The sequence below is a fragment of the Dermacentor andersoni genome, chromosome 11 (assembly GCF_023375885.2).
Source record: "Dermacentor andersoni chromosome 11, qqDerAnde1_hic_scaffold, whole genome shotgun sequence".
Lineage (NCBI taxonomy): Eukaryota > Metazoa > Arthropoda > Arachnida > Ixodida > Ixodidae > Dermacentor > Dermacentor andersoni.
The window spans coordinates 57064563-57082612 of NC_092824.1; positions in this window are offsets into that span (position 1 = coordinate 57064563).

Sequence of the window (18050 nt, forward strand, 5' to 3'; positions counted from 1 at the left end):
AAGTGGTAAGGGAATACATCTACTTAGGGCAGGTAGTGACCACGGACCCGGATCATGAGACTGAAATAACCAGAAGAATAAGAATGGGCTGGGGTGCGTTTGGCAGGCATTCTCAAATCATGAACAGCAGGTTGCCACTATCCCTCAAGAGGAAAGTGTACAACAGCTGTGTCTTACCAGTACTCACCTACGGGGCAGAAACCTGGAGGCTTACGAAAAGGTTTCTGCTGGAATTGAGGGCGACTCAACGAGCTATGGAAAGAAGAATGATAGGTGTAACGTTAAGGGATAAGAAAATTGCAGATTGGGTGAGGGAACAAACGCGGGTAAAGGACATCTTAGTTGAAATCAAGAAAAAGAAATGGGCATGGGCCGGACATGTAATGAAGAGGGAAGATAACCGATGGTCATTAAGGGTTACGGACTGGATTCCAAGGGAAGGGAAGCGTATTAGGGGGCGGCAGAAAGTTAGGTGGGCGGATGACATTAAGACGTTTGCAGGGACAGCATGGCCACAATTCGTACATGACAGGGGTAGTTGGAGAAGTATGGGAGAGGCCATTGACCTGCAGTGGGCGTAACTAGGCTGATGATGATGATGATACGTTTAGAATAAATGTATTATTATTTGTCTTCCTTGATGGTATAATTTCACTTAGTATGTTGTCTGTCTGTGACTCGTGTAGTATGTTGTACAACCGTATGGTCTCTTCTGACTAGTGTGGTAAGGAGAGGAGACAAAGGAGAGGAAAGACAGGGAGGTTAGCCAGTGTAAGTCCCGGCTGGCTACCCTGTGCTGGGGAAAGGGGTAAAGGGAATAAAAGGAGAAAGAAGAAGAGGAAAAAAATGGAAATAAAAGAAAATTGACACAGTAACGCGAAACTACGCGCTACAACGTTCAGAGGCGGTCGCACAATTCGCATGTCCTTAAAAACTTCAACAAAGCCCTTAAGGCCTTGAGTTCCGAAGCCCGTCTGGACCAGTGTCCTAGAGCTTTTTCCTCTGTAAAGGGGCGATTGTCCAGTTTTGCGAGAGCGGTCACGAGCACTTGTCTTCGCACTGCGTAACGGCGACAGTCACAAAGGAGGTGTTCAATCGTCTCATCGCAGCCGCCGGTGTCACAAGTAGGGCTGTCGGCCATTCCAATGCGGAATGAATAGGAGTTTGTGAATGCCACACCGAGGCACAGAAGTGTTGCTTCCGCTCGTGGCAACCCTGGTGGTAGGCGCAGTTGCAGACGTGGATCCAATTTGTGGATACGTGCGTTCGTGAATTCACTGGTGTTCCACAGATACTGTGTAAGCTCGCGGGCGAGGGAGCGAAGACTTGTGGCTGCATCTGTTCTTGACAGCGGTATGGGTGTAATCTGGGCACCATCATGAGCCGACCGGGCAGCGTCATCCGCACTGTCATTTCCTGAAATTCCACAGTGACCCGGTATCCACTGGTAGATGATGTTGTGTCCCTTGTTGATTGCGTGATGGTGGAGTAGTCGGATGTCTGCGACTAGTTGCTCATTTGGTCCATGATTGAAAGGGGACATCAGACACTGAAGAGCTGCCTTTGAGTCACATAAGATGGACCATGAATGTGATGATTTGTTAACAATAAACTCCAGAGCAGCACGGATAGCTGCGAGTTCTGCAGCCGTCGATGATGTAATGTGAGATGTCTTGAACTTGAGGGTAACGCACTCTGCGGGAATCACCACTGCTCCAGCTGAACTATTAGAGGATACAGAACCGTCTGTGTAAACGTGGATGCGTCCTCTGTGCTGTTCATGTAGCACTGAAAGCACGGTTTGTTTGAGGGCGACAGTTGACATCTCCGTTTTCCTTTTGATACCGGGAATAACAAGAAGAGCCTGGAGTGGATGGAGGCACCACAGCGGTTGAGATGGTCGTGCTGCAGGCGTGAAGTTCGACGGTAAAGTTTCATGGTTGGCGGCAATAATCTTGCTAAACGCTGAACGAGGTCGAGCGGCAGGAAGGGAGGCGAGTTGATGCGATGGAAATCGGGCGAAGTGCCTGATATGCATCCTTAAGGTGTCGACTTGAAGATACGTGTTGATGGGGTGGTCATGCGCGATGGCTATTGTTGCTGCCGTGGACGCACATCTGGGAAGACCAAGGCAAATTCGCAGAGCTTGAGCTTGTACAGATTGGAGGGCACGGAGGTTGGTCTTGCCGGTCCCACCCAGTACAGGTAAGCTATAGCGCAGGAGACCAAGGAACAGTGCGGTATAGAGTTGTAGCATCGCACTCACAGACGCACCCCATGACTTTCCCGCAAGAAATCTGAGCACGTGGGTTATCATGACTAATTTCCTTTTTAGGTAGGAGATACGAGTACTCCAGGAAAGGTCTCGATCGATTATCACTCCTAGAAAGCGGTGCGTCTTCTCGTAGGCAATTGGCTGTCCATTAATTCTGATAACGTACGGTTTCATTGCTTTACGCGTGAAAGCGACTATAGAGCACTTCTCACAGGACAGCTCCAGACCTCGTGCTCGAAGATAACCTGATGTTAGTGTGGCCGCTTTTTGAAGTCTGGCGCGCACCTGAGGACGCGTCGCTCCTGATGACCAAATGCATATATCGTCTGCATAGATCGACACATGGACGGATTCCGGAAGGGTATGAACCAGGTCGATGAGCAACAGGTTAAATAGAGTGGGGCTCAAGACTCCGCCTTGTGGTACGCCTCGGTAGGTGTTGCGTTGTGATGACGCACCGTCCTCTGTTTGCACAAAGAATGACCAGTCCTTCAAGAAGCTGGATATCCACCGAAATACAAGGCCGCCGAGGCCGACATCACCCAAGGCGTCCAGGATGGCTTGATGGGTTACGTTGTCATATGCGCCTTTAACATCCAGGAACATCGCCGCTGACAGTCTCCTGAGGCTTTTTTCGTGCTGAACAGACGAGACAAGATCTATGACGTTGTCTATAGAAGAGCGTCCGCGTCGAAAGCCTGCCATAGCGTCAGGATATAACTTGTAATGTTCTAGATACCACTCTAGACGCGTCAGCACCATCCTCTCTATCACCTTTCCTAGACAACTGGCCAGAGCAATGGGACGATAAGACGCCACGTCTAGGGGTGATTTACCTGGCTTGAGCAAAGGCACAAGGCGGCTAGACTTCCATGCAGCTGGAACTTCTCCTTCACGCCATGAATTATTGTACACGTCTAGAAGTGCATGCCGGGCTGTGTGACCGAGGTTTCCAAGAGCTGCGTATGTCACCCCGTCAGGCCCAGGCGATGAGGAACGTCTGCGGAGGACTTCTGTTTCAAGGTTGCTGGTCTACCGCCATCGTTCGCTACACGTGATCCCCGTGATGTTCCAATCTCGCGAGATTCTCGTATGGACAATTTGTTTTCCATCGAGGAGTTGCAGGCGACGTTGGTAGCGTGCAGACTAGTGTGGTAAAGACCTTGGTTTCTCCTACGGCATTGCCAATGGGTTGGTACCCTGACAGTTTGGCGAGACCATTCGTTTCTTGTAGAATTGTTACGTCTGGCTTGTCTTTCGTTTTTAGGTATTGATACAGATTCGATTTTTTATTTCGGAAACTTCTGCAATTACATTGCCATTTGGTATACGTACTTTTTCTTTGCCTGGCCATGATTATGCTGAGATTTTAGAGGCCGTCGGGTCTAGTATCGACGGCTTGAGCAGTAAGGGACTTCGTAGTCGCCTGGGCTGTTTCTATTACCTTTGAGGGGCCACAGCGTCCATTCTTTCTTCTAGCCTCGTTACTTTTGCGTTTACATTCTCAGGATGTTCCTGTAGGAGTTGTAGTTGTTGTAAGACTATGCCGACCGTGGCCGCCCTAATTGATTCTACAGAAAAAAGGGTTTATTTACGCTACTTACAAGGGGGCCAATAAATTAGTCGTCAACAACAAAGATGGCGGATATAGACATCGCTCCGTGCTTCTCTTGTCGGATGTGCACTTCAACATATTCTTCTATATCAGCAGGATGACTACCTCAGAAAAATATTATTGGCATGGGCCTTCACACGTTTAATTTAACGTTAATTTAAGGTGGCATCATAAAGTTTCGAGACTGGTTATCTTTCGAATAACGTAAATGAATTATGTGCATTCTAACCCCTTTATTCAAAAATGCTTCTTAACCTTAAATACATGTATGACCTAATCAACATCACACCCGCCGTGAACGTGCCCAAGACGCTCCTTGCGTTTCTCTTCGCGCATTGATGACAGGCGACATTTTGATCAAGTATAGCATCAGCTTAAAGTTAAGACACATTTCTGGATACCGGAGTAGCTCCACCACCTCCGAAATTGTCCCCTCGCACAGCAATACAACACCTCCCGCGTTACTGTCAATTTGCGAATATGTCCTGGCTGTCCTCTTTGCGGAAGCATATAGTCGAGTCAAAAAGTCGAAAATCATTTCATTCTGTCGAAATCATGCCAAACTGGCGACGTTGGAGCTATGCGTTTAATTCTGGCGAAGGCTGCTTAATAAGCGGTTACCAAGTCCGACGAGAACGGTGGAAACTATGTTGTTTCCGGCGAGACACTCGCCTGTGCGGAGTAATGTGTAACAGGGCGAACTGTCGTCGTGCAGCGTCCAGCAGCTTCAGCACCCAAGTTTGCACGGTTTTCTCCAAACGGCCTCCCTCCCAGACGCCCTTGAAGTGGGCAGCAAAACTCGCTGTGTGTTGCCTGACCAGTGGGAAAGGTTTTCCTGATGCACGAATTCCGTGAATGCCGAAAAACACAATGGGCATGCACTTTGGCGTTGCAACCAAGTTTTGTCACTAGGTGATGATCATCGATGGGAAACCCGAGTCGTCCGTGAGATATGGCCCATTTTGTAATTTGCTCGCAAATGTAAGCTTTCATTTGTAAATGTAGTATGCCTGATCATGAAACAACTAAAAAGATAACTGTTAACGATGCGACCAATGAGACGGGAAGTTGTATTACTTCTTTTAGATTTGAAATATAGAATAAAGACTGCACGAATTCACCTTGGTTAAATCTAAGCGACTACAGTATCGAAAGCTGAATTTAAGAAAATGCTTTCAGCTTGTAGCACGGAGTTCTTACGTATTCTCCTACACTCCAGTTAGTTTAATGCACTCTACGTGTCCTTCTATGGGTGTTGTATTAGTAACAGTAACAGTAAACAGTACTGTTAACAGTAACATTACTGTTTGTAATAGTAAACCCGTATTGCGCTTGATTTCAGTTTTCATATTAAATGTCAGTAGTCAGCTTGTCATAATATACATGACGAACGCGGAACTGCTTCAAAGTAACAGATTGTACGAGCCATATCAGTGTTCATCAAGTGTTTAAGCGTTATTCCTGTCGCTTGCTTTTGAACGGTACTTGATTCCTTTCGGATCTCACCAAGAATGCTTCTGCCCTTTAAAGCGCTGTGTTCACAATTGTGTACAGTAAAAGTATTGATTAAAATAACAATATTTAAAATCTGTCGCATGCATCTTGAAACTGTTCTGATTGGAATCGGGTTGCAAGTGTGAATAATGGGCTCAAATTGTTTTAGTAAAACGAGTGGGAAGGTGGATGGTGGTGTGTACTTGCTCGATGCGAGTATGTCGTTGTACGCAGTGGGTTCACTCCTTTCGTTGTTTCTCACAGTGTGTTGCACCAGCCACAATTTTCAAGTGGCTGGATAGGTGCTTTGGAAGCCTGCTACGCATGAATTAGTCGATTTTCAAATGTAATGTTCATGTGGTGAATTTTCACATGGACCTCATATTCCGTAAACTTGACAAAACTCGCTAGATAATTGGAAATTTTTGTTCTGTAGCTGTATGCTTTTTATGATTCCTAATATGCGAGAAATGTGAAGAAGGCATGTTTTTAATCAACAGAATTCATCGGCGCCTGAGAGGGCTGAGATGAATCTATTTAAGCAACACCTTCTATGGACTGATCTATATACAGCCCAAGACATCACAAGGTGGTTACAGAAGACGAATAATTATCATCACAGAAACCAGACTACTTACAAAGCTGAAGTTTTGAGTGCCCAACCAAAGAGCAGAAGAAACCAGTATGCAGTGCTAACACAGAATACTTTTCGGCCGTTCCCGAGGAAATTATACACTTGGCATTTCACTTGGTGAACTAACCATCCAGGTTAGTCCATCTATCGATAGTTAAATGACAGAAGGTAAACTGAAATGATGAAATCAGAGTCCGTCATTTCCAAACAGAAGATGATGTTATATTGGACAAAAAGCGAGCTCGTTTTGCGGGTCTCATAGCGGACAGATCGGCCTAATTCAATTGGTACAACGGCGTGCCAAGGATCTTCGTAATCACGAGGAAAAAAAAATTCACAACGACGATTGGCGCCAACATTTTCTCTCCGGCCACCTTAGTATGCAGCGCGAGCACGCAATCAATGAAAGGGAAGCGAGACTCTCAACCAGAGGTCCAACTGTGCACATCATTCTAGGCACGATCCGTTCTTCTGTCGATAGCGCCGACATATGCAAAGCGCAGGCTACAGCTGGTGCCAAGACGTAGAGACAAGTCGCGGAAACTCCCGCGGTGGTCTTGTCGTAAAGTCGACTTGTTTCGTTAAGACAACCTTTCCTGACGGCGTCCGTTTTCCACTTTTACATACCTGACATTGTCAAATCAGGCGTAAAACTCGGTCAGTGTGACTCAGTACCGGAGACTTAGTTTTGTGCCTAGTTATATTGGGGCAAGATTACATTGCCCTTTTTTCACGACCCGCGGCTTGCCTTCTCCAACAAAGCGGGAAGCTCAGACGTGTTCCTGTTTCTAAAGACTATTCGGCGGTGTTGCTCTAAGATGTGCAACATTTTAATTGGGGAGGTTGCGTACGCGTCGCCCTTAAGCAGGCAAAGATAGGGATAAAACAAAGGACAAATTATGTGTTTTAGCATTAAAAATAAAAATAGGATTCAATACATAATGCCGTGCACTTTTACAACAAAGTGAGCGGAGACAGTTGGATATTCTACGTTTTAGCTCTTTCGTTACCATGCCTATTCAAATCGATCACCGGTGGTTGATGCATTAGATAGCCGATTTCTACTTGTTGTAGCCGTTTCTCATCCGCTTAAGGCCATCCAGTAGTTGGTACAAGCACTGAAATTTCAGAATAAGCTTAAAATTTCGCGCTCCGGCGACGTTACCAATTTGGCGGACCTCTTTGCGAACCAATGTGCTTACGTTGTCACGAAAAAAGGCGTGGATGCCAGCGTCTGCCGCGCTCGAAAAAAAAATCACGCTGCTCACGATTACGTTGTACTAGCATCAAAATTTTGTAATCAAATGACCCCCAGCAAGTCAAGAATTAAATTACATCCCTGGCGTTGCCGTCCGACCGTGCTGAGCGGTGATAATTAACCGAAGATGACGCCAACCGTTCAACAGTGAGATTTGGTTCGGAGTCCGAGTGGTTTTATTCCGCCACAGGGTATTTCTGAAGGTCCGACGCATATCCAACACGTGGACCTGGCATTTTCAACTAGTTTCCAAGAGTTTCGGTTTCTCTTCTCTCGTAGAATCCCGGCAAGGGACGCTGCCGGTGTCACTGCGCAGTTATCAAAGCAGCTCCCATGACGCCGTCCCGCGTGGCTGCGTCACACAAAGGCATCGTGGTCGAAACTATGCCGCATGCACGCTTCAGTTTAGTGACGAGGACTCGAGTTATGGATCCAAAGATGGAGAGAAAAACAGATTCAAGCTCTGACGGCGACGATGTTTTGAGTCGGCATGGGGCATCCACGGCTGTTTATCGGCGAGTTTCCTTCACGGCCTTGAGCGATCTCGTTCCTTGTGTTCGCTTATCGGTCGATCTTTTTGCACGACCTGAGAACTCTATACACTGATTATTTTCGGGGTGCATACTTCGCTTGGTTGCGATGTGTTGCCGTCAGCAGTAAAGAAGGTGCCCTTCACGCGAAGAAGGCCGCCCGTAACACATCCCGGCCCAGCTCAACGGACGAGCGCAAGACAATTTACAACGGCGTGGGATTTCTTTCTACTGTTCTGCTCTGCAGAGGTGATAAAGGCAACTTGCAAAAATGCGAACATATATGCTTGGATGCATAACCTTGACCGATCGCCCAGCTACCCTGAAAGCGATCGATCCTGGAAGACGTGCATGACTCTAGACGAACTGGTGAAGTACGTTCCTTGGACTACTCATCGGACCGTCTTCAGAAGATGCCGAAAAGGCGGAACTGCAAAATGTGTTACCAAGACCACAAAGTTGACCAAAACTCAGGTCCTTTGTGGGAAAAGTGCGAAGTGCACCTACGCTTCGCAATATCCACGAACTGCTTCACCGCATGGCTTCAGCGATGAACTGGTTTTTTGTTTCTTGTTTGCATCCAAAGAACGGCGGTGTACTGATCGTTTATTTTTTCAGACACTATTTCGTGGTTATTTATTTTTGAAATGTATATTCTGAATTTACTTTGATATTATTGTTTTTTAGACATGTTTTTTTACCGTTTTTATCAACTGGCAGCAAAAATGGCGCTTTCTAGAATTTTTGTTCCACCTAATAAATTTCTTTTCTTGCAATGAGTTCTTGCAAAGACCGTTTTATTACGCACAATATGCTATGCTGCGTTGTGTGCTGGAATATTATTTGTAGTGGTAAATAATTTTTTTCCCGAGACCTACAAAAAAACGACCATTTTCTCGCCATAACGAAAGAGTTACAGAACTAGTGGACACAGCGCTCAGATTTCGCTATAGGCCACGACGCGAATATTTTGCAATCTCCTCCAGCGAATACGTTTCAAGCTCCGCCGGAATACGACTCGAAATACCACTGCCATCTGGTGTCATCCTGCAGAGATCCCAGCGCTCGGGCCAAGCCGGAATTTCGTAATTTCCACGTCTTGCACACGTCGCGTTTACTCAGAGTAGAATCAGTTTCGCGCGTGCGTTTGCATCACACAAATACACGGGACGAAGCTCTCTGCTGTTCGACGGCTGTGGCTTGAAGAATCCCAGCTCCTGTTTCCCATGAAGCCGAGGGTGGTTGTAATTGAATGGGGGCCAATTTTGGCGGCCAATATGGATCCGCGTGCGGCTGGTAGGCCGATACACGACGCCGCAGAAAGAGGGGGGTGGCTGGCGGAATTTCAGCCCCGTTGGCTCCCTGCTACGGCATAAGAATATCTCGCGCTGCGCGGAAGCGGTTAACTGTGCGTGAAATGCAAATATGAGTACTGCAATGAACGAATGGAAATTCCTTTAACTAGTTGGCATTCCCCAGTATGCTCCCTTCACTGCTGGAAGAAGTTCCAATATGCGCTCCCGCTTAAAAGCGATACAAAGAGGAACAAAATGTATTTCACCTGTATTAGAAAATTGCCAATTGAAAACATAGAAGTCAATCTCAGTCTGCTAAAAAAAAACCGGCTCGGTAAGCCAGGAAAGACACAATAACGAAAGCCGGATGACGCAGCCATCTTGAATTTTAAGGTCTAGCTCGCTGCCGCGTCACAAGTTTTTGGCCGCGTCTGCTCGCACATAGGTAATGTTTTACGCGTAAAGATGGACTGCATGTGCCAAATGGCATCCTCGACCAATCATACGGGTGTGGACCGCAGTGCTCTGTAGCGAGGATGATTGAGTGAAACGGCGCACCAGTGCTATTGCTCCGGGATTCCAATAAAAAAGATAGCAAAAAAAAAAAAAAAAAGAATGTGGGCCTGCTAAATTTCAGGATCTTTGATTTATCAATGGCTACCTATGTCCCAAACTTACTTTGAAATTCATGACGTCACACTAAAGTGCCTGCACTGAGGTTCGGACAATAAATAAAAAAAAAGTTTCAACATGTGTAACAATGTAAATATATTTTGCATTAATAAGGAACACATTTTTTTCTTCTGGGTTGGTTTTGCGGAGTGCTTATCTTTATAAATGTGTTCTGAATTCAGCTCATTTTGCACGTGGCAAATGAGGCACAGAAGCGACTTTAGACGTAAAAAACGAACGATGAATCCTTTCTATCCTGAGTTTCAATGATGAGACATGTTTGTATCTTAAAAAGAAATAATTTTTTATTTATTACTTAGACTAATTGCAGCTAACGCCACAATGCTTCCGACAAAGAAGGCAAGAACCCAACGAACAATCTTATTGAATATATTTTTTTTCTTTTCACAGTTATCCATGTAGGAAGACGCGACTGGGGCCAACGAGCCGTGCCGTGATCCCCATATATATTTTTCGTTTTTTGTTGTAGGAGCTATGGTAGTAAGCCCCGTCGAGAAAGAGAGAGCGCGTTCGTCTCCTCGTCACTGGAGCCACGCGACGCAAGCCGTGCGATGATCGCTGATGATGATGCACGACGATGAGGGTGACACGACAATCAACACAAACTAAGAAAAAAAAGAAAGACTTCAACAAGTGGCGATGCTAAAGAGGAAGGTCGGCGCACATGGATGTTCAAGTGATCCCATGATAGAATCAATTGGTTTCATTCATTCTTCTTTTATTCAGGACAGCTTAGGGGATCCTGTTTGGAGGCATGGCAAAAGGGTTCAAAGGGTTCAAAGTGGCTGACTTGGCCTTTCCACCACGAGAGCAACAGCAGTTTCTCTGCGCGTGTTGGTCGTGAAACGTACAAACTGCGTGTGTATGTTGAACAGCAGGTAAACCTCACCAACCTAACGTAATTCGTACATTGGTAATAAAGTCGTAAACATAAAGCTAGTCAAACTGATATACACTGGCAATGGTAGTAAGCACTGAAAGCAGAAAACACGGGAAAGCCACATACCGAATACAGCACACAGAATAATATCTATACCATAAACACGTAGCATTCAGTCAATATAAACAGATGTAGAGTATCTTGCGCGCAAGATACTCTTGACAACATGACAACCGAAACATATCTACAAATGCGCTGTTTCTGAGCAGTAAGTCAGTGAAAACTTCCTTAAGTCATTTTTTATATCTCATTGGTGAAATAAATTCTGCTGTATTTTGTAATGGGTGCTATTTTAAGATGTTTTTTTTTGTTTCAGAGGACTAGAATTGAACATCATAATTAATTCGCACTCTGTTCTTATATGTGACTTGTTGTCTTTGTTAGTGTGGCGTGCGCTTGATATGGGTATTTGTTTTGAAATGAATGAGTATTGCTTGTGCGTTGCAGACGTAGAATTTCTAAACATAATCTGTACTTATATATTTGATTTATTGGCAAGATTTTATAGCTTTTGACACATGGAATAATATTTTCACACTTTTGAATGTCACCAATGGCTCGTACCGCACGTTTCTTAAAGATCAATAAAGAGTTTCTGTCGTTGATAACCATGCTGACGAGGAGTATGTTATGCGTGAATTCACGAGTGCGTAATAAATTTGGCGCTTAGCAGGTAGAATAAAATACAGTATTTATTGATTTAAGACACCGACCGATCTGCAGACCTGTTCTTATAGAATCGATCTGTGGTGACCATGAAAGATAGTCGTTAAATAAAACACCTAAAAATTAAATTTTGGTGACTCTTTAATAGTGGCATTGTGGAAAGTGAGAGATAAGTTGGGTGTGAAACAAACTGTTTTGGTTTGACGAGCAAGTACTTTGCTTTACGCTTCTATAGTTGAAGTTTGCTTGCTAGTAACCATCTGTTTACTTTCCGCAGTGATAGACTGGCCCTGTTATAGAGTTTACATAAATCGATATCAGGAAATACGACGTTTGCGTCATTTTCCTGTAAAACCATATTACTACGACATGAAATGTTCGCGCTATCATTTATGTAAGCGAGGATAAGTATTGAACATGCACCTATATACAGACTCTTTCAGCCTCTTTTCATGTTCATTATTAACTAATTGCACATTTAATTGGCATGCATTTCATGCGTAATCACGGCATCCTTGTGTTTACCGCGAACATCTTGTTCACCCTGTTTATTTTTTTTTATCCTTTGACACTCAGGGATGCACCCCTTAGCTTAATTTTTCTCGCTGCTCTTTAACGCTACTCTAAGGCTTAAGGCCTATTAGCCCCGATTGCTTACAGTTTCTGCAAAATACATGCCCAAGGCACGTGCGACACACTCGCATGGCTGTTAGCGGCTGTAAGTTCTCCTCCAGCTTGAGCTTTAAGGAGCCTACATGCAGGCTCTGTTGCATGTAAGGTTCCCTGTTGAACTCGGCCTCTTAGTGCCATCTGGTGAAAGGCGTGGCAGTTCCCTTATGTGCCACTTGGCGACAGCGACACTGTCACTTGCATGCCGAGAAGTTTACGGGTAATTATACTCTTTTTTAACATGTGCTTAACTGCTAACTATTTCTGCATGTTCTCAGAATAGATAGGGGTCATTTGATAGCATATTGAGGTTCGTACGACATCTACAAGTCACGTAACTAACCATTTTTTTTAAAGTGGTTTCAAAATACTCAGACCCCAGATACGCCAGAACCAGTGGGCTACAACAAGCGAAAAAACAAAAACAAGACGTAAGCCTCGTCATGTTGGAAAAAACAAACACACGCGTGCAAAAATAACAAATAAAAAGCGCGTGAAATCTGCGAGATGTATCCAAGGCACGATACAAGTTAAAGAAAGATGCTCTTTTTAAAGCCACAATTTTACCTATTAGGGACAAAAGGCGGCTTGATAATTCATTTTTGACTTCGCCTTCTCTGTGCGCTTCTTTCATAATTTGTCTCGTGTTCTGGTCCTTGTCGCATAACAAAATCGTTGTTCGTTCTGCTATCGGCGAGCACCCACAGCCCCTAGATTAGGCAGGCAAGTGCATGCCTCTCGCCTTTATAAAAGCGACAGCTGCTCTTGTGACCGTGTTGAGCGAAAAGACGTGCTGAGGGGCACGCGATGTCTGAATGATAAATCGGTGAATTTGTCGACATTGAAGATACATTTTTCAGCATAGAGTTTTTTGCGACAGCGGTCAAGGGTACTTCCTTAGATATACTTCGTTGTGATTAGTAGAGGTAGTGTTTGCATAATATCATGCAGTAGAAATTGTCAGAAAAGAAATATTTCTCCCTATTCGAGATGTAATCTCCCGTTCGCGAAACGAGGACGTTCTTGTTGCCGTAGGGTAAACTATCGTTGTTTGTACAGCAATTACTTTGTCCTTTGAACAGAAATATGCATTATTTTTTTTTTCATTTCACATTCCGAACTTATAAATACAGTTAGGAGTGTTTGTATGAGCTCAACCATAAAATTAAGTCTTATTTGCATACAGTGCTGCAACGAGCTCTTACACAGTCTCTCAAAAGTCTTTCTCATTCACGGCCGAAAATGCTGAGACTTCGCTAATGACAGCGGCCTTTCTTGTTAAATATAAACATTGAAACGACGACGGCCAGGTGATATGTTTGGGAATCACACAAATACGTAATTAATTCCGCGGAAGAGCGTATCGGCAATATATGCCGTGCAGTGACGGTCTCTTATTTCTTGACGCGGTGTGTAAGCCTATTTGTAAGTGGTGTCGCAACGGGCTCCTGCACAAACAGTCTCTCACAAGTGGTTATCTCGCTGACGCCTGAAGATGCCAAGACTTCGCTAATGACAGTGGCCTTCTGTTTAAATATAAACATGAAAACGATGACGGCCACTTCGAATGTTTGCGTATCACACAAATATGTAAATAATTTCACGGAAAAGCGTATCGGCAAAATATACCGTCTGAGTTCGCCATGCAACGACAGTCTTATTTCTTGGCGCTATGTGTAAGCTTATTTGCAAACGGTGTCGCAACGGGCTCCTGCACAAACAGTCTCTCACAAGTGCTTATCTCGCTGACGCCTGAAGATGCCAAGACTTCGGTAATGACAGTGGCGTTCTTTTTAAATGTAAGCACGGAAACGATGACGAGCACTATGAATGTTTGCATACCACACAAATATATAATTAATTTCGCGGAAAAGCGTATCGGCAAAATATACCGTCTGAGTTCGCCATGCAACGACAGTCTTATTTCTTGGCGCTATGTGTAAGCTTATTTGCAAACGGTGTCGCAACGGGCTCCTGCACAAACAGTCTCTCACAAGTGCTTATCTCGCTGACGCTCGAGGATGCAGACACTTCGGTAATGACAGTGGCGTTCTTTTTAAATGTAAGCACGGAAACGATGACGAGCACTATGAATGTTTGCATACCACACAAATATATAACTAATTTCGCGTAAAAGCGTATCGGCAAAGTATGCCGCCTGAACTAGCCGTGCGATGAGTCTCTTAATTCTTGACACTATGAGTAAGCTTATTTGTAAACGGCGTCGCAACGGGCTCCCTCACAGTGTCTTGTAAGTGCTTATCTCGCTGAAGCCCGGAAAGGCGGAGACCTCGCTAATTACAGTGGCCTTCTGTTTAAATATAAACATGCAAAGGATGACAGCCAGTTTGAATGTTTGCAGATCACACAAATAAGTAATTAATTTCGCGGAAGTTTTTATTGGAAAAATGGGCCGTCTCAGCTCCCTGTGCTATGACAGTCTCTTATTTCTTCACACTATGTGTAAACACGGGACGGTGATTTGCCCTACTTATCTTGAGGGACCACATGGTAGCTTTTGGAAACACTGGTGCAGCGAAAGCTCCTCCGAGCAGGCTTCTCGACAGAGTTTATTAATAAGTGTATGACGCTTGTTTGCCAAACACGAGACGAATAGGACCCTCGCTGTAAGTCCGCATCATCTTTGTAATAGTCTCGGCCTAAGTTCCACATGGTTGCTGATTACCCCCGGATACAAGGAAATAAAGTAGATGTAGTCCATCAAAACATCAGTGTGACAGTAGGCAGGCCCCTTGCTGCTTCTTCTCACAAATAGTGCTGTCACAAGAAGTGTGCTGAAAATATGTGAGGTGCCAATGATTATAATTGGAATCATTTCTAGAACATAATAAATCAGTTCTCCCGAAACCTGCGAAGCGGAGGAAGGTCCAGGAAAGGCAAAACTTATCCGACTAAGTGCAGCATGAACATACAACATAAAAAAAAAGATTGTAAGTAAGCTATTGTGAGACCCACTTTGATTTTCGTGCTAAAGTGGCGTGGCAGACAATTCCTCGGTTCAGATTCCAGAACACAATTTTGCTGCCTTACCTCATAAAAAGAAACGTGCGTACAATAGAAAAACTATTTCATGCGACCAAATACTTTACAGAGAAAGCTTTTACGCGTGCGTTTGCATGTCTATACTGCATGAACCCCCCGGAGTCTACAGAAAACTTCAAAGATTTACTCTACCATATGGTGCGCTGTATGCAAGTTTCTTATTGAAGAAAGCAGTAGAAGATATTCGTAACTTAAGAGTTTTTCTCGTGCTCCGCGTTTGCTAAGTGTCTGCAGCGTTCAGCTGCTGCGCACAAGGTCGCGGGCTCGACCCCATGCCGCGAGATCCGCTTATGTAGCGGCCGCGTAAGAACTGTATGGCGGCACGATGAACAAACCTTAAGTCGGTCTGCATTCATCCAAAGCCTTCCCTTGGGCCATCTTTCACCGCTCCAAGTTGCTAGGGGAGGTCAGACGACTCCATTTACTAGCTCAATTATACAATCAATCAGCCAATCACTGAACTAACCAATCGTATGTTTCGTGAAGGGCTCTTCATCTCTCAAGACAGCGTACCGTCTAGCGTGCTCGTCGTCGCTTTTGTTATGCTAATTTGTTACAGTGGTTAGGGAGCGAACTATATACAAACCCTTGGAAACGTGGTTCAGTGGATGGTTGCAGCGCGTGCACTTTCTTTATTCGTGCAGCTGGTTGGCTAAGCTCCCACGCAGTGCACGTTTTACCTTGGCTCTAGAATACAGAGTCGAACTTTCCTATATACATCTCTTTCCTCTCTCCTCAACCTTTTTTTAAGTCTTAGCTGCAATTACGCTCGACAACAGAGGAAAACGAAAGCTATTGTTTCGGGAAACGGCAAATGTCTGATACGAACTCTTTAATGGCTACGCCGCAACACTGTTCCCTATTTCGGGCAAGTATACACATTGTATTGTGGTGAAGGTAAGTGAGAATTTGCCTGACTGCTAAGCGTAAAGAACGTGCCATTATTTGGTACACATTGGCCTCTGATCCAGAGCACCAAGGCGGCTGCGAGAACACCACAGCTTAGGACCCGAACACTTCCGTCGTTCGAGGGCTCGCCAAGGCCTCCCAATGGCGGGGGTGTATGAGGTCTTGCGTGGGATAAGACTCGGTACAAACCTCGGCGCAGCCGCGGCAGCACAAATTCGCGGACTGCGCTTGTTGCAGGTTTGATCCCCTCGGTGCCCCTTGGCTGACCAGGAGATCCTGCGCCGCGAGATTTTTCATAATCTCAGGTGCTCTCCTGAAACCTCTGTCTGCCTGTATAATTTTTCTCTTCGGACGCTTGATAACGTCCCCGGCCCATGTTCATGCTCGAGACTTCCCTCGTCGTGCTAGAGTGCATTTACTAAAAGGGTTGGCTGTGCAAACGTCTGCGAACGTGTGCGAACGTGTGCGAACGTTTATCGTGTACGCCTTGCGGTTGCTGCGAGACACTTCAGCCCGTGATATTGGAGTGTACCGCTTTCATTGCGCAGCGTAAGTCGCTAGTGAGGGACTATGACCTCCTTCGCTTGCTGTGTACGACACTCGACGAATGTTTGTACCACAGTGGTCGTGTGTCTCGACGTGATCAGGCTCATCGCGCTCTACCTAATTTTCTAAAAGTAACTAATCCAAGTTCACGTTCGTAGCCTATTTCTGTTTTCGGGTGGAGGGACCTCAGGCACCATTTCTTCTATTTCTACAACCTTTAGCGGCGTGACAGGCAGTGGCCGGCCGTACTGTGTGTGACCAGTACTATCTGTGTTGCACTTGACTCTTTGAGAGTGGTCATCTGGCTATTTCTTTCCCCTCCCTCCCCTTCTTCCTGTCTCCCATTTCTATGTTTCTGTCTCCTGTCTGGAGAGTTATCAGGCGCTGCGCCCCTTCCGGTGGCAGTTGTCAGCCTGCACCTCGCATTCCTCTTCCTTTCTAGTGTATACAGGGTGTACCAGCTAACTTTAGCCATGGATGGATGGATGGGTACAACTTTCTTGTACGTCCGGCAGGGTTTAACGCGACCCGGGCACAGGTCTTTCACGTGGGAACGTCAAGGTCCTGCCTCAGCGCCACCTCACGGGCTTGCTGGACTGCCCACGTCTGGATTCCGAGGTTTGAGCTGCGCAGAGCCGCGGCCCACCTTGAACACAGGGTCTCCGGAGCAACTGTCATCCTTCCTATAACTACATTGCACTCCCACAGCATGTGCTTGAGTGTTGCTGGTCCTTCCTCGCACAATTTGCACATGTCGTCCTGTTGCTTATCTGGGAAGACACGTTTCAGACGGAATGTATTAGGGAAAGTGTTCGTCTGGAGTTGTCTCCGGGTGACGGCCTGCCTCCTGTTCAATTTGGGACACGGCGGTGGGTATATCCTTCTGGCGTTTAGATCTGCACTGGTTATGTCGCTTTATCTGGTGAGCCCGTCTCGTTCTGGGCGAGGAGTGTTCGCTATCGTGCGAGAGGCATTGCCCTGTTCGGCGTGGCAGGTCATGTCTCGCGCCGTCTGGTGCGCCGTCTGGTGCGCCGTCTCGTTTAGGTTCGGGAGCGCGTCGTCTTCCATGGTGACGTGCGCGGGGAACCATATGATCCTCGCGCTCACGGCTTTGGATCTGCCCGCTTTTGCCAGAATGGACAGGGCTTCCTTGGAAATTGTACCTTTGGCGTAATTCTATACTGCCGTTTGCGAGTCGCTTAGTACGACTTCGCATTCCTGTTCAGTGAGGGCCAGTGTGATCGCTACTTCCTCCACTATTTCGAGTGTTTGGTGCATACACTGCATGTGGTTCTGATTTTTGACTCTGGGTCTATGACTTCGGTGGTGTATTTTTGGCCGTTCGCATATTCGGCTGCGTCGACAAAGCGCGCGTTTCTCTCCCTGACGAATGAACGGAGCAGAGCCTCGGCTCTTGCCTTTCTTCTACCTCGGTTGTAATCGGGGTGCACGTTTCTTGGGAT